Here is a 24715-nt window from a genome sequence, read left to right as displayed (position 1 = left end):
TTGCATTTCTAACACAGCATTAAGTACAGATAAACACACACACACATACACACATACATTTTTTATATATTTATTGTTGCCAGAATGGATCTACATTATTGTGTTTTAGCACTTGGGATGACCTTGCTTTGTTGTGTGATGGAATAAATACACCGCCACTGAGGAGGAAAATAAGTTGTTTCTGTGGGTTGATCATGCTCCCGGTAAAAAAAGTGATGATTCAAAATGCATATCAGTCTGCTGATAGTGAACATGTACCAGTCCAGGACCGGTAATAAAGACATATTGCTCTAATCTGTCGCTCTTTCTTTCTTTCTTACTTTCCCCGTTTCTGCCCCCCCTTTCTCTTCTTCCCTCTTTCTCCCCCATCTCCAATTTTGCTGATTGCTTTGCACCATTAATATTTCATGTGTAATGTGGCTCTTTTGGATAGTGTGAGCATGTGTATGTGCCCCTGTGAGGCTGCGGTTGTGCGTGTGCATGTACACACACACACACACGTGTGTGTCTGTGTCTGCATATGTCTGTGCGTGCACGTCTGTGTTTGTGTGTCTGATGCCGCAGTATCAAATTCTGCTCTCACAGCTGTCGGCTAGTCTCAGCTTGGTTGTGATCTGCCTGTCTACCTGTCAACCCTCAACCTCTCCTTCTGTTTCACACTCTTTCTTCCTTTCTTGTGAGTTTTTCATCTGCATCTCTCTGTTCTTCATTCCTCTGACACTCCCTCTTTTTTTTTTTTTTATCTCTTGTTCTTCACTGCTTCCATGGTTTTTTCTTCCATGGCATCTTCCTGCCTCTCTCCCTTGATGCCCTCTCCATTCATCCCTCTGTGTTAATCCACCCCCCTCTTTTTCTCTTGCTTTACCTTCAATCTCTTTCTTCACTCTCGCTGTTTTCACCTCTCTGCCATTCATTCTTAAAATCCTTTTTTTCTTTCTTCTTCTTCTCTTTCCAAATCTTGGCTTTTAGTTGAAAAAGACCCAGGCTACACAGAAGCCACAAACAAAATGTGACAGAACATAAGCCAGAACTGTTGTTACTGTATAAGATATTTAATTTTTGTTTATGCTTATTCAATGCAAAACAAATTTTGGAGACCATATAGTCTTTTTCCATTGTGGCTCTTGACTAAGTTGGACTGTGAAGATGGATGCGGTGGACAGGAAGATAAAAAGTGGGGATTTGTGATACATATGATTAGAAAGTCTTCGACGCGGTGTCAGTCTTCTGTTATGGGCCGTTGTGTGACAGCACTCTCTGTCCAAGTCTAGATGGAGTTCTGCAAGGAGAGCGAGGCAGCGGCAGCAGTCAAGTGACAGCCTGATATTGAACAGGAGTGATATGTAGGATCAGGTTCGACCTCTCCAGCAAATGAGAGGGGACAGAGTTTTTAGACTAGTCTGGGAGTGTGGTTGGAGAGATGTGGAGCTGCTCAATTTCTTATGCAAAGTTCTCCCCGTAAAACGCTGCTACAGCTCAGAAAAGTTCAGAGGTTGGAACAGCTATATATTGCCTGTCGTAAAGCATCCTTAAATGTCTCTTTAGGCGGCCCTTCTAGTTGGTGTGTGTGTGTGTGTGTGTGTGTGTGTGTGTGTGAGAGAGAGAGTGTGTGTGTTCCAAAAGCCTCCTGCTGATAACAGGCACACACTGTTCCTGAACCTTAATGAACAGAATCACCACTGACACACACACTTTCCATTTATTACCCTTGTCTCTCATTATGGAATTTCTGTGTGTGTCTGTGTGTTTGTGTGTGTGTGTGTGTGTGTGTGTGTGTGTGTGTGTGTTCCTGCTGCTGTATGTATACGTGTGTGTCTGTGTGTATGCATTAACTCTGGTCCACCGTGGGCCCAGGCGTGTGATTGGCTGCGGATGAGAGCTACGGTTGGCACAACAACATTTCCGCAGAAGGCCGTAAAGCAGTAGGCCTGGAGCGCAGGCAGCATCTGCCCCTCCGTTTGCTGCCAAGACATACACACACACTTACACACATGGATGGACTTTCATAAACACTTAAACAGACTGACATACATGTATTGACACACACTAGATAATTCACAATCTCTCATTTAGCCCCAGCCCCCTGCCCCTTGTGCCAATCTATCATCTCTCCTGGCACTCGTCCGGCATTCTCTCACTCTACTGACCCCTCTCTGTCCTTGTCCATCTCTGCCACAGCTTTGTCCCTCACTCAGTCTCATATTCAATTCTCCAGCCCTCCACTCTGTTTTTCTTTTGCTCAAGCTGTCCTTTTCTATCACATGCATGTAGGTAAACTGTTTCTGTAGACCCACTTCTCTAGCGTGGTGCTCATTTTCTTCCTTCTCCACCTTTACTGCCTTGCGACAGCACCACACACACACACATGCACATTTACCAAACACACTTACACACACAGTCACTGCTCTGCCACCCACGCTTAGGTTGTTGTGGCAAGGAGATTCTGTCATAACTCAAAGACTGACCTTTCATAAGCCACTGCTCCAGACAGATGAATAGCCCCATAGCCCCGTGTCTATGTGTTGTGGTGTGTGTGTGGGTGTGTGTGCGTGTGTATGTGTGCGCGAGAGGTTGAGAGGCTTGATCGTTGTCAGTGAGCAAGTGCATGCTATTGTTTGTGCACAAGTGTGTATTTTGTGTGTGGATAAGGGGAGTGGTAATGCATCATGAGTTTGAGCCTGTGTGTGTGTGTGAGTGTGTTGGCATACCTGTGTGTGTGTGTGTGTGTGTGTGTGTGTGTGTGTGTGTGTGTGTGTGTGTGTGTGTGTGTGTGTGTGTGTGTCAAAGGGGCTGTGGCCTGGGTGGAGATAGAGAGAAGGGTGACAGAACAGTGTGGATAACAAGGAAGTGTAAGAAAAGAGTGAATCAGAGCTATAAAAATAAAACAAAACCCTTTCATGCTCCTTCACGCATCTGCATTTATTGTATCACTGTTTTTTATTTGTGCATCAATATTATAAATAATGATGATTAAATTAATATTTAAAATGTGTTTGTGCATTGAAGAACACAAAACTGCAGGGGATTGTTTATCTCAGCATGTGAATGATAACTTTACTGAGAGTCTATGTTCTTTGACGCCCTCTCGACATGTTAGCATACTATTGATAATCAATACAGCTTCTGTCCCACTATTTCTGCATCAAAGGAGTCCCGCTCTTTCTCTCTCTCTCTCTCTCTCTCTCTCAGTCATTGTCTACATCTACCACATAGAGAACACTAGACATGTACGCAGGCACGTGTACAAACCCAAGGGAATATACAAATCTGCATACTGATGCACACACTGAGATACAGACGCGCACGTATAACTACGCATCTGCAGACAAACACATGTAAGAATATGGCCACAAGCGGCGATTGCAGGTTTTAAGCCCCTTTGCGCGCAACAATAGGAAGCAGCTGAATCGGGCAAGATTAAAATCAAAGTCAGCAACAAGCGTGTTTCAGACTCGACAAATCCAAGCACAGTCACTTCAGTTATTTTAATTCTTTTTAAAGAATGAGTGGGACCAATCACAAAGCCTCCAGCATTTCAATAATTGTGCTCGACTTATTGTTCCGCCATTTGTCCACCCTTCATCAGACTTGAATGAAACTCTGTGCGTTTATTCGGGAAATAGTGCAGGATGTCTGCAGTGAGTTTATTCAGGATTGCTCAAAGTCATCTTGAGTTATGAGCAAATATAGGATAAGCCAAGCTCACTTTCACCAGTCAATATGGCACTTCAGATTTTGGTTAATACTTGCCCCCCAGAGCATGCACCTAACCTGGTGAAATTCTGTTAGCTTTTTTTGTTTTTTGGCCGCTCCTATGGGTCGGGTTCAAAATGCTTCAGTAGACCTATACCCAAACACGGCTATGTAACTAGATTCATGATGACTGGACAAATATTTAATGAGTTGTTGCTCCTCCCCTTGTGAAGTTTATTGGTCAGTATCTTGAAAACTAAATATCAGTTATCTCCATACTTTCAATAAGCTTGGTCCAGTGATGATCTACAGACAACCTGGTAGCAATTGAACCTACAGTTAAGGAGATGTCAAATATGTGTTTTTCAAAAAATTGAGAATGGCGGAAAATCCACCATGGTGGACTTGTATGGCCCAAGAGGCTTTTTTTGTGTAGAACACACTGAGTTGGACTTGTATGTCAAATTTCAAGCCAATCTGACTTACGGTGTGATGGGCGTGGCCTTTACAAAGTTGCATTTTTTTGGGCCTTAATTACAGCACTACCATCTGCTTGATTAGGTTCATATTTCTTGGGAAGCACTTGCACACGATTTCCAGTTATTGTGCCAAGTTTCATGCTTCTAGCTCATTCCAGCTCTCGGCAATTTAAGCTGCGGCAGAATAATTATAATAAACTGAAACCAAAACAATAGGGTTCTGCACTTTCGGGGGCTTGAATCATAGTGATGTCTCACATGGTGTGTGATTTTTCTTTGCTTGAAGAAGCTGAAAGGCGAGGTGGAATCAAGAGTGCTCAGTCACTATTGCACAATAACAATAATATCAATAACAATAGTGTAGCGTCTTTTAATTTGGCTCTTATGTCTGAATGTTTGCACTTGCCTGTTGTTAAGGTAATAAAGTTTTTACAAGGGCCTAACACACTTGTGCTTTTTATGTTATTGTAAGAAAGACAATAGCAGGGGACAATACTCTCAACACTAAACAATAATGCATCATGTTCCCAAGGAATACGCCACACAACATTATCCACTTCAGGTCTGTCTTCCTCTGCCTCTATGATATCTACAAAAGCCATGGTAACAACGTTGCCATGACCACGTTAAAACCACTGGCAACATACTGCATATTGGCAAAGTAATGTCAAAAAATAATGCTAAAGAAAGCTTTCTTTCTGGGGACAGGAGTGAGAGTGATGATTTAAAATGCCACTTTTAGACTTTGTTTAGGCCAAAACATGTGAATATCCTGAACATACATACACACCCACATCCTCTCACAAAAAAAAAATAAACAAAAAAACAACACATGCACAAACACAACAACACACACCCTGACAGACCGTCTGCTCATAAGTAGAGATAAATTATAGATCATGTTCCCACTCAGAGCTTGTGCCTCTGCCAGACAGAGTTTCGGGCTAAAATGCTGAGACAGAGAGTTTCAGGATCTCATCTCGGTCAAAAGTGAAAAAAAATTGTCACAGATGTCACAGGCTATAGACTGACAGACTGACAGTTCACCATTCACCCTGGCACTTCAGTATTTCTGGGAAGTGTTGCTGAACTGAATTAGCACATATGGAAATATAGACAGTATATAGTTTTATTGATTGGGAAACTCTAAAAGTAGCCAGGTATTTTATTTGTTAAAATAACATCTAATACAATGCAACAAAAATAGTGTACCTATATTAAATTGGCAACATACAATACAGTGTTATACAGTCCTGTGTGATGCATGTAACATGCTTCAGCAAATGCAAAAGATAAGAGCCTTGTCTTTTTTCAGAATGAAAATAGCCAGCCAATAGGTTTTTCTCCGTCTCGTGAGCTTTCGGGTATGAAGATATACATTAGGGACGAGTTCAACATTTGAGAGTTCAAAAGAGAAATTTTGTTTTGCACATTTATTGTGACTTAATAAAAGATCTCCATAAATGTAGTAGAATCGTTTCTTTTTTATGTTTACTTTTATTGGCAGCCAACAGATTTTGGCAGAGCTTTAACAGTTCAAGTTTGGGCTCTTCCACCATAAATTTGGAGCAGGTGCTTCAGGCGGTCTGGTGTCATGTCATGTAAAGTTGGAGGATTGTTTTGGACCTGAACTGTCACTTGATAAAAAAACAAAGGAATTGGTATTGTTCCACCTAGAGAAAGTAAGATATCCTGTCATTTCTCTTTTTAACTAGATGAGTGTCAGAGGACTAACTAAACAAATCACTGCGTGAGGGTTGGTTTGAAACTTTTGGATGAGTCAGCTTTGATACATCTATTAAAGGTGTATGGGGAGGATTATTATGTTTTAGTGCTAAATCTAATACATTATTTGCTAAAGTAATCGTTACCAAGAAAACTAATAAATACAGTGGGTTGTTCTTGAATATATTTCCGTTTAGAAACCTTTGTCCTCATCCATGAATTATTATACTGCTTTTTAATGAAACCCCACCATTCTTATCCAAATGTTATTCTCCTTGAGGGTATTGTATTTGTTTTTGGAATAAACCCTTGTTCTCCATTGCTTGGTGTAATTTTCTGAGCCATGAAGTCATTTGTCTAATAGTAGGGAAAGGCCCTTCTACCTCTAACAGGACATCATTAACTCTTGCTGCAGATGGAGAGGAAGGGACTTTTTCTGTGACATTACAGGCGGTAGTTAGCTGGAAACTTTTCAGTACTAAACATTAAATGGGATTACATTTATTTAAACACAACATTTGTAAATGTTATATAAACAAAACATGTTTCTTTTCTATAGAACATCAGGATAAATCACAAATGAATCATAAACCAAGTGGCAATGATAAAAGAGGACACAGATAAAACAGAATTATCAGCAGAAATGGAGACAATAAAGGTTATAACTTCTCAAATCACTATATTTATTTATATAAACACAGGGTTGTATTTGCTCAACACAATAACCATATTTTGTCACTGGATTCCTCATCCACCATACAAATGGCCTACACGAACAGCTCTCGCTGCACTTCGGAGTCCTCAGTGATTTCACATACAGACAATAATGTAGTAGATACAGTAGCTCCCTCTTTGCCTCTTGTAGAAAAGGGAGAATGACTCACAGAAACCAGAGGGGTCACATGATACCAGCCTAATATGATCTCTTTGTCTCTATTTTCTAGTAGCAGGAAGGGAAGAAAACAGAGAAGTCACATAATGGTAACTTAATAATGCTCCTTCCCTCCTTCTGTGCCTGCCTCCCTACAGTACCTCTGCTTGTGTGTGTGCATGTGTGTGTGCGTTTGAGTGCGTCTAAGCTGCTGACTCTGCAGAGCTTTACATTGACCAAAGTTCTAATTATAGACCTCACGTGAACATGTTTTAATACTATGTGATTGTGTGTGTCCTGTCCTGCATACGTCTTTACTCCCTTGAGAGGTTAAAAACAGGCATGTCCGTGGCAATCCACACACACACACACACACACACACAACACACACACACACACACACACACACACATATCGGCTTTGTGTGTATGCAGCTCACATGTGTAATACACGCTTTCCTCTATGTGCTTTCGACTCTTTAATTCATGTGTATATGTCAGCATCCGGCTGGTTCTGCGCTAGTGTCTCTGCGGAGGATACGCGTGAGTCACTTTGGGCCTGACCATTTTATTTATTTATTTATTTGTTGCTAATCCCTATCTCTGGCCAAAAATACAGACTGCATCATCTTTATCCACGGGACATTTGGGAAGACAGGAGGAAAGGAGGAGGGAAGGGGAAAGAGAAGAGGGAGGACAGTACGTGAGGGGAGTGAAAAGAGATGGGAAGAGACTTACAGGAAACAGGAGGACGGAAGGAGGAGAGAGGAGGAAGTGGGACTCTAGGGGGTCATTTAGCTGAAGGCAGAGTGAGAGGTGAGAAGAAAAGCGCAAAGAGAGGGAATGACTCACATAGAGGGAGGAGAAGGGGAAGAAGCAGCAGCAGCATCAGCAGCATCATTGGGGGACATAAGGAGAACAGCTGAGGTGTACAGGCTGTGTCGAGCTTGAAACAAACTTGGTACAAAGCGTGTTCTGACCATGTCTCGAGGACATAGTGTTAATGTAGCTTTTCCAAATGGCCCCATTTGAAGGCAAGGTGAAAAACCTGCTGTCACAGACAGAGGCCAGATGCAGTAATCATTCAGATAGGGATAACTGTGCAAAGGCATTCATTACATTGCACATGGTTGGATAAATAAAAAGCGAAAGAAGTTAATGCGTGAAGAATGTAAAAAAGAAGCTAGAGGAAAAAAGTTCAAATTGCATAGTTCCTCACCTCACCTATACACACCTGGCCAGTGACCATGTGAAGTGGGCTCGGTTGACAGATTGTCGGTTTCGGAAAGTTACAAAAATTGTCAGACACACAGCCCCTCCCACCATGATTTCAGTGCAGGGAAGGGGTTTCAGAGGGTGGTTGTTCCTTTGAAGCATTGTGACACCTTTATGTCGGATGGTCGGATAGTGCCCACACCTCTCTAACGTCAGATACAGGGGGTCCCTGTCCCAACACTTCTGTAAATTTCTCAAACCGCCAATCCGACATTCACCCCCACTTTATGCAATGATTGGCCAGCTGTGTGTAGTTGAGAGAGGAGCCCAGCATTGTACTTCACTCTCTAGCCCTTTTTTTTTTTTCATTTGCAAGACGACTAATTGCGGCACTTTTTTACAAGAACAACCGAGAGCAACAGTATGAATGTCTCCCTGGAGAGTCTCAAAATATACGCTTTTCCAATATTTTAAGCTTTTCACTACGCCTTCCATTGTGGCTATTTGGAACAATTGAATTTGGGACAAATTAGATTTCAGACGGGTCGGAGAGCACTTTTTAAGAGCTTGTCCTGAGAGACCATAAATCGCCTCTTAAGGTGGTCTCAGACCGAACGCAAGCAAATTTTAAAGGCAATGCGATTACGCATGAAGCCAATATAAAGATGCAAATGGATGGAAGCGTGCATAGTTTGAAAAGGTCTCAACTCAACCCTTTTTCTGAGGTCACTTGAAAAATGGACAGAGGTAGAAGAATGAGAGGAACTAAAAGAAAACAACTGGACAAAAGTGATTAGTCCTGAGAGCAGAGATCACCACTCTCCACACACACGGTCTGAGAACATGTTGTTGGCTAGCAACCAATAACATCTTTTACACTATATGGCGTATTTCCACTGCATGAATCAACTCAACTTCACTCTACCCACTTTAGGTATCAGGTACTTCTTTTTCCACGGCAGAAAATACCCTCTCAACATGGTGTAGTCACTATAGCAACGACACACAAAGCTATCATATCACCTCATCTTCTCACACACATGAACAATGGAGAATATCGAAGGGATTGCAAACAGAGAAACATCTGCACCTCAACATCTCATTAACTGACCCTGGCGTGGTTTTACCGGTTGCCATGGTAGAAGTATAGTACAATAAATGTAACAGGCTACAGTGAGTGGTGTACAGTCCTTTGGCTGTTTAAGAAAAGACGGGTTTGTTCAGAATGTCCCATCTCACACAATAGTGACGATTCTCTGTGACCAATCAGTGGTCTGCAGTGTTTTCACATCACCTCTTGGTATCGCCTCAGCTCGCTTGGAAAATTGGTGGAGGTGACACCCTGAAAAAAGTACAGAGTACCAGGTACTATCTGCAACTTTTGCCCGATATAAAACTAAAGAAGGCGAGTAGAGTCGAGTTGAACCAGTACCATGCAGGGGAAAAGGGCTAATAGTTACATCTATATAGGTGCATCGGCTGTTTGGGGTAAATACAGACTCCCAAAAAGCTCTTGGGGTAAAATCTATACTAATAACTTAAAGCACACTTTTAGGAGAGAGAGAGAAAGGGGGCAGCAGGAAAAGAGGACAATGAAGAAAGAGAGAGGGGCCCTGGGAAAAGGAAAACTCCGTCACGGGTGAAAGTTGGGATAGCGAAGAGCATAAGTGGACCTCCTCTCACTATGGAAACAGAGTTGGAGCTCAGTGAGTGCAGCTCATTGTTAAAAAAAAACAAAAAAACCTTTAAATAGTTGAGAGGGGAAATGAGGAGATGGAGAGCAGAGAGAAATGAAGAAGTTAAAGAAAGAAGTCGGGAGGGTAGAGAAGATGGGAGAAAGGGACAGCCAAAATGGGAGGCTGAAGGGAGAGAGTGATAAAAAATAATAATAAAAAAACACACAATGTAAGGATTTGGGAGGAGAAGAGAGTGAGAAAGTTTGAAAGAGGAGGAGAAAGGGAGGAGAGGAGGAGAGAGGGCTGGAAAGTCAGAGAGAAAAAGGGAGGTGGAGAGAGAATCAGGCCATTCATCCATGCCTCTGGAGAGGGACACAGTCTGAATTCAGGATAACTCATTCAAAACGCCAACTCCACTTTGTCCCACAGCACCTCTGTCAGTCTCTGCTATAGTTACCAAGTGGCAGGGACACATCCAGAATACCTTAACCCCATGACTGACAGCAATTTGCAGTATGCGACACCCACACACTCCCATGCGCGCACACACACACACACATACACACGTACACCACATAACATGCACACTGCATGTTCCTCTTGCAATGTTGTTCAGGGGGAAATAAACATGATCAGAGCAACACCCTGGAAAGCCGTGTTTGATACTGATGCGTAAGCTAATGGGGATTCTGATGATAAATACTACAGCCGTGCACACACGACACACAAACACACTCAGCATGCCTGAGGAAATCTGCTGGAGTGTTGTCACAACCTCACAATCTCCCTTCACTGGCACCAGAGAGTTTCCTTTACCCCGTCAGATAATTGGTCTCCAGGGGTACAATGCTGCTTAAAGCTAAAAGTTAAACCTTAATAAGGCTGTAAACACGCGCACACGCCAACGTAAAAATAAATGTTATGGACGTATGCAAGGCTGAGGCATGCATAGACACAGACACACACACACACATACACACAAATGGGTATAAATAATTGAAGTGTGTGTTGCTATGACAAAAATAAAAGGTAATGAATGCCTGCGTAATAAAGATACAAGTCAATCAATTCTGCTGCCTTTGCCATTTAGCCTCTCAGGTAAGAGGAGCGGTGCAAACGCAGGCACACTGTCCTGGTTCTGCTGTGGTTTCGCTCGGGCATGAAATGTTTTCTTTTTCTTTTCTCCACTTTCTGCTTTCCAGTTTTATGTTTCAGAAGCAGCAGCACATCCCAAAGGTGTTTTGACCAAGCTCTCAGCGTGTGTGTCTCCATGCGAGTGTGTACGGTGCGCGTCTTCAGTGTGTCTATACGTGTGAGTCTGTGTGACCTTGTCAGGAGTGTTCCTATTTAATCATCTCTGGGAAATCTCAAACATTCCTTTAAAATTGAACATGAAAGGTAACCTTCTCTATTTTTTGCTCGCTGTCTCTCTGCAGAGAACCAGGGAATTATCTTTTTCACTTTGCCTTGGATCTGTGGGAAGGCGTGTGAATAGGATGGAGAGAAAGGGGAAGAAAAGAGGAGAAAATGACACACATACACACACACACACACACAGGGAGGAAGATGGGGACAGAGAAAAGTGAGAGTGAGTGGGTTGGCAGAGGGAGAAAGAGTGGATGGAAGAGGAAGAGTGACAGTCAGACAGGAAGTAAGTTGGAGAGAGGGGAAAGTGAGACACCGGCAAGACAAAGAGGTAGAACAAGGTGCTGGGGAGGAATGGCTGCTGGTTAAGCATTTAAGGAGGGCAAATATTTGGTATAATGTAGAATGCTTCACTCCTGTAATGTAGGATTTGATGTCCATGTAACAAGGTGCAGACACAAGATGCTATAATGAGGTGGTGGTTCATTGTAGCGAACTCTGAGATGTGGAGATACAGCTCAACCTGTTAGTTGCTAGACAGTGGTTTAATGACTGCTTGTCATTGTGATACACTGGTTTCCACAGATGGGTGCTACCAGCGCTCTCACACTCACATTCACACCCTCGAAGGTGTGTGAGCACCATGGACGCATATTAACCGCTCACCCTCATCAGGAACTCTCTTTATGTCTGTCAGGCTCTCTTTCTCTGTCGTGCTCTGTGTCAGAGGCGAGGGCAGCCAGCTAAGTGGTGGTGTTGGCTGCGCCCGAGGCGAGAGCGGGGAGACCTCATGTTTGGCTGCGTTGAAATGTTTAAGGAAGCCATCCAAAGCCAGTTTCCCTCACCCGGGTACCCAGTGGGCCAGTCCCGTCAGAGACCAATTACGACTGCTGTTGAGCCGCGGATGAAAGGCTCGATCAAAGGAAACAATACACAGAGATATAGGCTGTGCACATACATGATCACATACATATGACACGTGTACATGACCGTGTGGTAGTGCATGAACACACGTATACAGCAGGCAATCACTTGTCCAACTAAGCACTCTGTCACACTTGTCGCACATTTTTCTCTTTTTCCTTTTGTGCCATCTCTCTCACCAGCTCTGCCTGTGTGTCTCTTGATCCTTATTTCTCTGTTTCTTAACAAACACAATAATCCTTCTGTCTTTTGCAGCTCCACCAAATCCCAAAAGGCTTCACAGTAACACTCACAGGGACCCACATACCAAATGTTCCCTAACCGAACAATATTTACCAAAAAGTTGATTCCGTGAATGCAAGGAATTAAGCAAGGACAGTGAGAGGTGAGCGGGTGCGCAGGCCCAAGCATGCATGCACGCACGCACACAGAGTCTTGCCCATTGGTGACTCACTGTGTCTGCTGCACACATTCACATGCGCATTATTTTCTCATTGTGACATGCAGACACTCGCACACACACATGCCAGTAGAGCATAAATCATTCATAATGATCATTAAAAGGAAGGGGGGGGGATAAATCGCTCCTCTAGCCCCCTCCCTTTTGTCATAATGATGTGAAATGACAGGCCACCAGATAAGGAGCAATTACCCACAGTCATCTGGGCCAGGGAGCATAAGGCACGGGCTCGCACTCACCACAGACACACAAACGCTCAGGTAGCGACACGGTCAACCGCGCACGCTCAGCAGACACTGTGATAGCAATGCACAAGTATATGCAGATAGACTGACACATGTAAACACACACTGACAGATGATCTCTCTCTCTCTCACTCACACACACACACACAAAGTACACTTACCTTGATTTATTCCTCTTTTTCTCCCTGGCTAGAGGGGAAAAGATTCTCTCTCTCTTTCTCTCTCTTTCTCTCTCTCTCTCTCTCTCTGTCTTCGCTTTCGTAAGCCCCAGGGAGAAAAGGCACTTAAGATAACATAGACACAACACATGTTGAACCGGAGCTGCTGCTGAGACATACGGAAGCAGAGGCGAGGGGGAACAAGTGAGCTCTATTCAAACAAAGATAAAACTTGACTGGCAAATGACAAGAGCCTAGAGGATGGGACTGGATTGGGACAGTTTAGCACTTGCTGTACTTACATTATAGTCCCCCCCCTAAGTTTAGCGGTAATGACTTCCACTTAAATAGGGAAATCCCCTTTGTTGAGCCTTTTAAACAATTTACACTTTTTCAAATGTCTGTAACGGATGAAAATGAAGAAAAATAAAACACCAACGCATTGAGTAATTTTATTGTGGTTGACGTCTATTGACCTCTATTTCAATTTAATGCGGAATGTATATGCTTGGCACTGAAATAAAAAAAAAGCATAATATGTGAGTCTAATTTTAGGCAGCCCACTGCGATATCAATCTAGACTCGGTAGAAAAACAGTGATTTTAATTGAAACCTTACGGAGTATATGGAGTGGATGCAATGTTGCACATGCTGAAAGACTAAACAAGCTGAGGCATTGTTGTGTCCATGTGTGAGTAGCGCAGATTGCTTGTTTTTAGAAGCTCAGCCAAGACTGAATCCTTTTTACAGTCTTACCAACCTGACAGATTTTTTTTTATTTTTCATCTTGCATGAGAAAGCCACGATCTATCCAACATTTTTCAGGTCAGTTCAGTTTATTCAAGAAAAAAAAAAAACTATCATATATTTCACTGCATGAATGTCTTATAGGATTATATTGATTGTTTAAACATGTCAAAAAGGAGAACTAAAGAACACTGATGTCATTACAAATGGGACAACCAACATGGATGTCCTAGACCTTGAGCACAGATGATGGCAGAGTTGAGCTCACACAGTGTGATTAATCACAGCTAAATTATTTTCCTCAATTCTGTGAAAGGCTCATTAAATGAAGCCTTGAAGCCCTGGAACATCTGCAGTAGTTCTGAAAGAGGCGCTCCGTGAAAGAGAAGCAGTGTACAAAAAGGATGTGACCAAGTGCTGTGAGGCAACCGCAGTCTGTCCTCGGAATAACAAATTAAAAGGTATTTGTATTACATTTATGTATTCTGTGAACTACATAATAAAGGCAGTAAAGGTCAAAGAAAGTCACATAAAGGGAAATGGTCATTTGGTTGTTAGACTAACGATAGATGGATGGATAAGGATCACATGCTTCTTACTGTACCTTCATAGTATAAAGGTGACAAATGCAGAAACTCCATCCAGCTTTGTAAGAGCGTTTTCAAGAGTGACTATTTGTCGACTGAAATAATGGATATAAATGAAATCAAACTCCATCTCAGCTCAAACTTTGACTGAACTCATCTCGACTTAAAATTTTATTCCTTCAGATGTTACTGAAATAAAGGACACATCTGTCATTTGTGCTGGCGGTTGGAGGTTGCTGTTGGGGCAACTAGGAGAAATATAAACACAAGTCAGCATCAATATATAACAGAGAAAAGCCAATATTCTCTTGACAGCAACTTTATGCAAAGAAAGTGATGTCAGCAAGAAGATTTGTTTTTAAGTAGTTTTTCCTCAATTTGATGTAAGAAATTAACATGTTTACTTCACTACCATTTCTTGATTTTTGTCTTTATTTCCTTATTTTTCCTTCTCTTGCCTTTCCTTTTTGCCCCATCCCCGCCCCCATTTCCTCTCAAGTACTATATTGGGAGTAGGGTGGGGTGGAGGGGCTGGACAAGTTCAAAGCATGTACCAGACTATGTGCCTGCCCAGTGTGATGCTGAGCTGTCGCTGAAGCGATGCTGTGGAGATGATGTAGCCCCCAGGCCACACAGACGTCAGGCCGGGGTTGAGAACAGTAAATAGCAACGCTATTATTTAACAGACTGCAGAGTCAAACGCCGCTGCAACGTGTGACCTTTACATTGCTGGTGGGCTAATACAGAAATGAAAAGAGGTGGAGGAAAGAGAATTAGGGGAGCAGACACACCCGAATGAACACACACATGCATACACGCAGTCGTAGCTGCGCATATGATCACATTTTAAAATGAAGCATTAATGCATGGCAATCTAATGTTGTTATTAGTGATGCGTAAGATACACACAAGCACAGCCACACACACACACACACACACACACACACATACTCTGTTCTAGTTACACTTTGTTGGCACCATACATAAAATGGTGTGTGTAAGTGTGTGTGCGCGTCGTGTGGTAAATCGGGCAATTCCGCAGTGAAAGTGACTGTCAGACCCAACTATTGCAGGGATGTGCTGATAGAGAGGTTTTAGAGCAGCACACTACTGCCTAAGGCCTAGAGGAACTCGGAAAATGGGGGGGGGGGCAAACAGTAGAAAGGAGGAGAAGCAACAGAGATAAAGAAAACAGGAATGCGGCAGAAAATAAACAAGGTTATAGAAATAGGGAGGGAGGCATCGAGCAAGGGATTTGAGCGAGGTGGGAACCAAGGTCAAGCCAGCGAAGCAGAGAGAGAAAGGTGAGAAAGGAAAAGAAAGGAGGGACGGAGAGAATGAGTGACAATGAAAGAGCGAGAGAGAGGAAGGGAAGAGAGGAGGGCTGTGGGGGGGGGGATGGTGGAGAGTGAGACCTTTGCATGATAATTTGTTCATTAGGAAAGACCTTGACTGAGAATTTTCTCTCTACATCCTGATCTCATGACTCTGCTCCTCCTCTTTCCTCCTTCCCTGGCCCCTCCACCCATTCCTCCCCCCACCCCCCCCCCCCACAACCCACTCTGCTTAGTTTTCTCTTTTTCTCCCCCTCAACGTCACTATTCTCTCATTATAGAATCCCTACTCAGCAACTCTAAGACATGGAGGCACGGTGAGAGAGTAAGAGAGAGAGAGAGGGAGGGAGAGAGACAGGCTAACATCATGTGACTTTTCTCTGTTCTGCCTTTCACCTTCTTTTACAAGACTACTGTGCATGCACATCAAGTACCCCCTTCTCAACTGGGGTTTTCAAGTGCCCTGAGCTTAAATGAGATAAATAAATCCTTTCAAAGGAAAACAAGAAGGGGGGAAAAAGTGATTTTTTTTAACAGGCATGCACTTTGGCAAACAAATGTGAAATCAATAAGGAGTACCCTCAGACACACGAAGTGTGAGTTGCACACAAAAGAACAGTGAAAGGATCTCGAGGCTTTTAAAATGAATAAAATTATGCTTTGAGTGAATAATTAACTTAAAGCAAGAAACTGATGACAATGGATCTCACAGAGACACAGTTGATAGCGTATGTATGAGTATGTGGTGTATTCACAGTTTTTGGTAAGAAGGAGGGTGTCACACAGCAGTTAAAAGAAAAGTTGACCTTCAGGATTCTGGTCCATTTTATACACTTCAACAGCAGAGGCAAAGATTTTGTTGGTTTTAAATACCAAACTCCATCTAACACTAATGGCAGGGGAGGGAAAAGCTTGTTTTTGGCCTGTTTTTAGTTTTTAATTTTATTTTGGTGGAGAAAGGCAAAGAATAAATAAACCACTTTATAATTAGCCAGCTTCTACACACTCCCACACAGGTACACAGTGCATGCAGTGTAGAAAAATATACGCAGCAACAGCAGTCTTCAAACATTATTAAATGATTAATTGCAAATCATCTCACACAGAACAGTCCACGTACTCCACGCTTTTCATCAAAGGAACTTTGTGGAGTTTTCGTCCACTAGCGGTGCTGAAGAGCAGTTTTTTGAATACAGGGCCCTGTGGGAGACGCTCAGGTATCACTATGATGTGCAAGGCAAGGGTCGTGTGATGACTCTGGAAGTGTAGTGCATTGGAAAGTTGCTTTTTGGGAGCCTTGCTAGCTAGGCTACCTGCACAGCAAAGATTATACTGTAATCAGTCGACAATACAACTTGCTGTGAAAGTCAAAAAAAAAAAAAAAAGTTTAAAAACTCAACTTTTTGTGGGAAATTGGAATGTGATTGAATGTTGCTGTGCTGACAGTGCTATTTGTAGAGTTGCACTGGCTGGCAGTAGAGGAAGTAGTGGTGGAATATTTTCCATTGTTCAGTATGAAATTGCCTGGCTGATATCTTTCTGCACTGGAGCCAAGGGCAGCAGAGATGTGCAAAGAATCAGTGGCCAGAACAAAAAAGAAAAGGCCCAGACAATGGTATTTATGCAACAGTACAGGTGCCACCTCGGCAGCTTGTCATACTAGACTGTGCAGCAGTCTGCCATCAGCCACAGCAATCGGACTGCTATCAAGAAACCAGGCAGTCAAAGGCCCAATCCTCCACCTGGCCTCTATTGGGTAGTGGCCCTTCAGAACTCCATTCTACAAGGGGTAGGGGTTGAAATCTTCACCTAGGAAATGGGACGAAATGGAAATTGATTTGTAAACTCAGTCGTGGTTCCTGTTTGTGCACGTGTGAAAGAACTTGCGTATTTGAGCCTATAAACTTTTCTGAGTCCAACAATGTTTAGCAATATATTTTCTTTTCCAGACTGGCCGTCTTATGACCTATTGTATCTTGAATAGACCAGCAATGGAAACAAGATCATGTCTTAGGTCATCATCAAGAGGTCCTCATATATGTGGACTGGCTAGCTTATGAACTTTCTTTTCGAGTGGTGTCCCAGGTCTTTAGTGTGCTCAAATCTACAGTCCACCGGGTACATACATAATGTTGCACCACATGTTTGGGCCAACCCTGAAGAGAGCCATTTATTTTCCCAGTGCAGGAGAGCTGGATCTTGGGCTTGGATTTGGAAGTCCAGCCTTCAACAGAGCTGTAGATGGCTGCCACATTAGGATCAAACCTCCCTCACAGCACTGAATAGACTATTTGAATTACGAAGGACTTTTCTCTATCAACATTCAGGCCATTTGTGATTCAAAAAGAAGGTTCCTTCCTTGACATGTTTGTTGACTACCTAGGGTCGCTCTGTGACGATTGCATCTAAAAAAAACATCTTGTTGTTTTACAAGGGTAGTTCCTACTTGGTGATGGTGGCTATCCTGCCTTGGACACTCAAGGCTGCTTCCTCACTCCTTTCACGGAGCCCTTAAATGGCAGGGTACAGGAACATGATACCAAGGGGCGTTCGGTAATAGAAAGAGCTTTCGGAAACATGAAGACAAGTTGGAGGTCTACCCCTCTTCAGAGCCTTGGAGGTTAAGCCTACATTTGCACCTTTTGTTATTGCATCATGTGCCTTTTTACACAATGTGTGCATAGATAATGGAGACATACTGGAGCCAGATGCAGATGTGGCACAGGACAGTATCAACACAACCACCACCTTACACAAAACGAGAGGCCAGGCGAAAGGACAGGCTCACTGCCCCACAGTCGGAATGCTGCTTGAACCTATAACCCGTTAATAGTTTACAAACACTTTGAGAAAAATTACTGTTAATGCTGTTGTTTGATTCAACTCTCTCCTGTGAGTTACTGATGCTGCTTTTTTGGTTATTTTTATATTAGTTATATTGCTACATAAAACTTTTTGCAAAACAGTTTGTCTCTCTTGAAATTAAATATTAATAAGCTTGTATGTCTCAGGAATTTAATTATTTAATTTTTGGAAATATACAGTAGGGTGAAAAAACTGTATTTAGGAGAATCTGCTCACAAACAAGACTTCATTAAATCTCTTTGAACCAGAAATAACTTTATTATCCCAAAGCTGCACTTTCAAATTATGAATAAATAAAATATTCTCGAAAAAGCATCACATTTACTGCAATTGTATGCACAAAAAAACTAAAAACTAAAAAAAACAAACATACATATGTATAAGGAACACCTAACGTGTTAACACTGTATTGTTAAATATATAGCTTTCTGGCATGCTAGTCGAGCACAGACAAAACAAGAATGCATTAAAAAGTGAGTGACTATTGCACGTGAATTGCCCTTTTATAACTGGCCAGAATAAATATGAGTGGTATGACAGTTTGTCAATCTAATATGGCCCATCAAATGTTCAGTTTCCTCGTTCGCTTCATGACATTTCTTCTCATTTTGGGGTAATTGCTTAAGGAATTCTAGTAATGGATTGGACTCCTTTTTCTTTCTAGATGCGGTGGAGGCAGATGTCCAGGACCCGAGGTAGATGCAGTGGACTGTGCAGGATTTGAGGCGGATTCAGTGGGCTGTTGAGGCTCAGTAAGGTTGGTTTATATGGTTCTATGGTTATATGTCCTGAAAGAAGAAAAGAAAATTAGACAGCTGCCTGACTTAGGTCAGATGCATAGGAATACCCACACACTGCAATAAAAAAAAAACTGCAAAGAGAGTGTCCTGTCAAACAGAAAAGGCACACCTGTAACCATAGACCTGCAAGTCCTCCTTTTTTGATATATTCGTGCCTGCTACGTATTTCATGAAGGACTGAGAAATACATGTGCAATAGTATCTTTTGGACTAAACCTGTTTGAGTGAAATATTAATGATTTATTTGGGGAAAAGTGATTGTTGCGTCAGTAATGTTGTTGCATCAGTATTTGCAACAATGTCACCAAAACAGGAGGCTTAGCTGAGGGTCTGGCACCCGAAACCTCATTCAGATCTGCATAAAACTGACAGGAGGCAGCCGTGACCCTGTCCAGTTTTCCTTTTGCAATAAAAATCACACACACATGCCACAAACACAACTGAATATTATAAAAAATAGTAATGACAATATCATTACTTTAAAACAGAAGGAAGATGTTTTACATATTATTACTTTTTTTTTTTTATTAACTGCTCTGCAGCAGCTTTCCCTAAAGACAACATTGACCTCTGGTAACCTTTTTGTTTCTTTTTTAAGTTCTCTCATTCTTTGGAGGCCTGTTGTGGAGTCACCTTGCGCCTGAGGCTCAGTTCTTTGATCAGTGTCCTGTAACAGATAACAAAAAGTGATGAAGATCATGTCATGGTTGAGAGCACTATCACAGGTATATTGGCAATGCAAATACAACAGTCAGGTCACTCCCTGTTTAGAATTTTATTAGTGGTTTTCTCAGGAGTCCCTGGAACGTTGCAACATGATTATAACATTGTATTACTACAGTCGGCTGCTATAGATTTTATGCTAAAGCCTATTGCTTCCTACCATTAACAACTATTAAAGTGACAATTCTGACCAAATTTGCAGGACAAAAGAAGACAGATTAATCTATTAACATAGCCAGGAAGCATGTTTACACATTTCAGTAAAGTCTCATAGAAATGTCATTTGATGATATCAGATGCAGAACTGCAGAAAAATTGCAGATTGAGCCAAAGTCAAGGCTAGCTGTCACAAATGAGAAACAAGATCTGGCCTCCAAAGAAGATGCAAATCATTGTCCTCAGGACTATTTGGGAGTTAAATAAACCTTAGTCCATGACCCTTGACCAAGCAAATACCAAAAGCACTGCCAAGTCAAAAAGCAAAAGCAATTCATGGTACCTATGGACATGCCTGGTTTGTATTGACTGCAGACCAACACCACAGGCAACACTTGTTTGGAGGAAGTTACTTCTTTCTCCTTTTTAAAGCAGGAAATGGATTCAAAGTGCTACTCAAATACTCCCAGCTAGCTAAGTGGGACTTTGTGGCCAGTGCACACACACACTTTGCACTCCCTTGGTCATCCCTACTAAACACCTTACACCAACAAAAGGTGCAAGGCAGCAAGTGTAATCGACCATACAGAGGTGGCATCGAATACATTTTACATGTCTCTGAATACTGCGAAAGAGGCAGCCTGGGTTAGGGAACAGCAGTTGGCATCTTGGCGGAGATTCCAACTGGAGTTAGAAAACAAACCTGCAAGTTCATCAAATCTGATGACATGAATGTGAAAATACATTTCTTGTAATTCTAAAAGGCAGGTCTCATGATGGGCAGCGATGTCACTTAGCATAATAATGAAGAAACCATCTCATCTTCTGTTGCTTATACATATGTATGCGTGTACACGCTTCCGAGAACTTCCTGCTGCTATTCGTGGTAATGTACCAACAAAAGCGATTAAGAAGAAGCCAGGTAGCTGCAAAGAGAAATCTGTCCTTGGGGTTTTGCCTTTCATTGGAGAGAGTGAGCCTACACACAACAAACACTTACAGTTTAGAAACTATATTAGCGCTAAGTGATCAGTCAAAGTCTGTGTGATATTATAGACGTTATTAATGGAATTACATTGGTAAGAACAATCTTCGGGCCAAGTTGCTCAGTGCTGACGGTAAAAACTTGGTCCCATTCTTTATGTTTACTTTTGAAACGGTGTAATGATCCAGAGAGTAGGGACAAGTAGACTGGAGCACGTAGATCAGCGTGAACTTTGTGTGTACCTGAACAAACCTGATGCTCCTGGCATCTGGCTTTTAGATAAGATATCATTCTTTAATATTCATGAAGTGCATAGGTGTCATTTTACACTTTAGTTTTTCTCCCTTTAAACTTAAGGTCATAATGAAATGGCCTATCTTCACACAGTGAATTGGAAGTATTCCATTTACATTACCTCCTTTGTTGAAATTTCAGTGCTGTAAAGCTATTGCTTTGAATAACCAAATCTGATATAAAATACTTGGGTGGGTTAAGCAAATGGCTTCTAGTCTTTTTCTCTGAGTAAGTGCTGATGATAAACCTTGAGAACTCTAAATGCTGGTTTTACCCAGCATGGATTGTGAGGTACCAGCTCTGTGGCTATTTGCACACTTGCACAAGTTTGTTTTTGTGGCTGCTCCCAGGTGAGACTATTTGTGTACTAACTCTGGCTTTTCCTGCAACCACTCCTACAGCCTTTTGCTCTGATGAATAACATGACCTTAGTTAGCTTGTTTCATTAAGTGGACACAGTGGGAAAGGCGATGTAACAAGGAAATCAATGTTTTGTTTTATATCAGTTGTACAGCACAGTATCACACAGCAGAAAGAGAGGTTTTTGTCATCAGCAGTGACCAAGCTGGTGAAAGCATTTTGCTGGCTTAGCTACATTTAACTTCTCTTGGGAAATTCCATTTTCAGACTGCGATGCTGAAACACACCATACTGCTCTGAGGTGTCCATCTTTGGGTATGGATCAATATGGCTTATAATAGATCTGTTTGGGTATGTTTCACACTGCAGTCTGTGCTCATCTTGATTCCACATCCCTCTCAGCTCAAATAGCTTAACACTGGCTTAGGTATTGTTTATTGGGAGAAAACAATACTTATACTTTTCTAACTTACTGTAGCAACTACCTTCCAGAAGTTAATGATTTTTCAATTTCATGATAACAAAACTGTCTCAGCAGGGAGCTTTCATGTCTTTGGTATTGTGCGTCTCAGATAACAAAAGCTTGTTACATGTAGGTAATATTGTGGACTAGTTTGAATATTCAAAGTCTCTGAAATGAACCCTCAAAGTTTCAGACTGTCCTATTGAAAAAATGAGGTCAACACTGCTGTATTGAACTCTGAGGCTGAGGCCAGCATGCTTCCAGGGCCAATGTGTAAAGAGGCAGACAGGCTGGTGATGCTGCTTCATAAAGAGGCTTAGCAAACTCAGCCTACAGTAACTTATAAATCTTTACCACTGCACCATCAGTAGCATCCGGGCAAAATAGTATTGTCTGGAATTCTGACAGGAGAACCCTACAGAGGGATTCAATCTTGTCTGACCTAATCAAAAAGTCTGAGTCTACAATAGTCTGATACCAACTTTTTATTTATTTATTTATTTATTTATTTTTTAAAACAACTAACCAAACCCCAGGCTATCTGGAAGCTAAAAGCTGTGTGTCCATGGTAACAATCAATGACTCCCGCTGACAACTTACAGTCAACTGTCAGCTGATAACAACTGACAAAAAAAAAAAGATAGTGGTTTGTGAGCAGTGTTGTAAAGTGAGCATTGATTGAGTTTTAGAGCTCCCTTGAAAATGTTCATAATTTTTTTTTCACTGACTTTGGCAAAAACATCCCTGATACAGAAGGCACAAGGTTTCTGCACTGACTGAGCAGTACGATACTGTTAGCCATGTTTTTACTCTGAAAAATTAATTCATTTATACAGAAAAATTGTTCTACTTCACAAACTTAAGAGTTTTAGTGATGAACATAAAGTTCTATCTGAATTCTAAAAGTTAGTTCTGAGACAAACTTTTATGCCTCTGCGCTGGTGACAGCTGTGGACGTGGCCCTGATGTTTGTCTCTCCATTTGTCTGTCCATCCCATCTCGTGAATGTGATATCTCGAGGGAATTCACAATTGGTACAAATGTTCACATGGACTCAAGGATGAACTGATACAATTTTGGTGATGGTCAAAGGTCAAGGTTACTGTGACCTCACAAAACACGTTTGTGGCAATATCTCAAGAATTCATACACTTATTATGATAAATTTCACACAAGTGTCTAATAGGATAAAAATGATGACATGATGACATGTGAACCTAAAAGGTTTAAATTGTAAATTTCAAACTCACTGTGACAATATAATCTGCAAATTCACTTAATACCTTTCATTAAAACTTCTTATAAGCCGTCACTTTATTTTTTGAATCTGCACAGACATAGATGCGAATATGGATGTAAACTGAAAGTGGACTGGTTGGAGGAGGCATACAACCGCGAGGCGGTAATTCTAGTTTGAGCATTAAATGTTTTATTGATCTTGACCTGGACCGATTTAAATTGAACTAAATAAATATGTAATGACCCTGTCTGGCCTTGCCTCATCCTGTGCTGCAAAGCACAGAGTAGGAAATAGTTTACCCTGCTAAACAAAAGCAAGATGCCCAGAGTGACAAAGACCCAGAGAACAGAAGTGGAAAAGATAAATATGAGATCAAAACACAATGAATGCATGCATTATGGCATATGCCTCTAGGGAGCTGTAGAAAGCCTTACATACTCATGTAATCATGCTGCACACTGCAAAAAGTACACTTACACACACATACACACACACACGTACGTGACAGAAAGCAGCATCTCATGAGCCATAATTGGCTGAGCACATTGACCTTGTTCAGTGTGTTTGTGTGCGAGTGTGCATGCATTTGAGTGCTTATACAGGTTTCCAGGCAGGCTTAGTCTCCAGCATGCAGGTCTCAGAAATTCCTCATTTAGCCGCGTAAGCATCTTTTTTTCCCCCTACCATATTAAAATTATATGTGATGATGGATGGACCTTTAATAGATGGAGCCTCCGGGGCTCTTACACCATGTGCGTGTGAGTCTGGGTCTGTATATGTGTGAGAGCTTGGTGTATGCGCCTGCTCTATGTGTATGGAGAGAGAGAGAGAGGGGTCAAAGTGAGAGTGGCCCTCCTGTCATTTTGGTGAGAGGCAGAATGCAGGATGGGGGATGGAGGGATGACAAGAGAGGTGCAGAGAGAAAAAGAAGGAGGATGATATTGGACTTAAATTAAATGAATAAATCTTAAAAAAGACACCTTTACTTTTTCTGCACCGTATACCTACTGTATACTGTAGACTACAGCAGTGTATGTGCAACCACACACACAGACACAAATGTATTTTTCGCATTCACAGCAGGCACCTACACATACACACTGGTTTCCAAAACCCACATGCCTTTGGATGTAGAGCGCTGAGAGGAGAATTGCCAGCGGCAAGAGTTGTCCTATCTAATAACACCCTAAAATGGAGAGAATGGGAGAGAGGAGTAAAAAGAGGGGAAGAAAAAAAAGAGCAAAGTGCTGAATATGTAATCTGAAAGGAGCGTGGCCAGTCAGGCAGGGAGGCATGACGGCACAACATGCATGGACATCGGTGCACACACATGCCTGCACACAAACATGCA

General features: G+C 42.0%; 1 long non-coding RNA gene across 1 annotated transcript in view; it reads left to right on the top strand.

Annotated features, from left to right (window-relative positions):
- The window catches only part of LOC130166240 (uncharacterized), a 155650-nt gene that overhangs the window by 68751 nt on the left and 62184 nt on the right, over positions 1-24715 (top strand). Inside the window, exon 3 of the long non-coding RNA XR_008827125.1 lies at positions 19008-19100. This is a non-coding gene — a long non-coding RNA (uncharacterized LOC130166240). The remainder of the gene's footprint in view (positions 1-19007; positions 19101-24715) is intronic.

The sequence above is a fragment of the Seriola aureovittata genome, chromosome 3, assembly GCF_021018895.1.
Source record: "Seriola aureovittata isolate HTS-2021-v1 ecotype China chromosome 3, ASM2101889v1, whole genome shotgun sequence".
NCBI classification, from domain to species: Eukaryota; Metazoa; Chordata; class Actinopteri; order Carangiformes; family Carangidae; genus Seriola; species Seriola aureovittata.
Note: the sequence above shows the minus strand (reverse complement) of the source record. Positions and strands in the feature narration are given on the sequence as shown.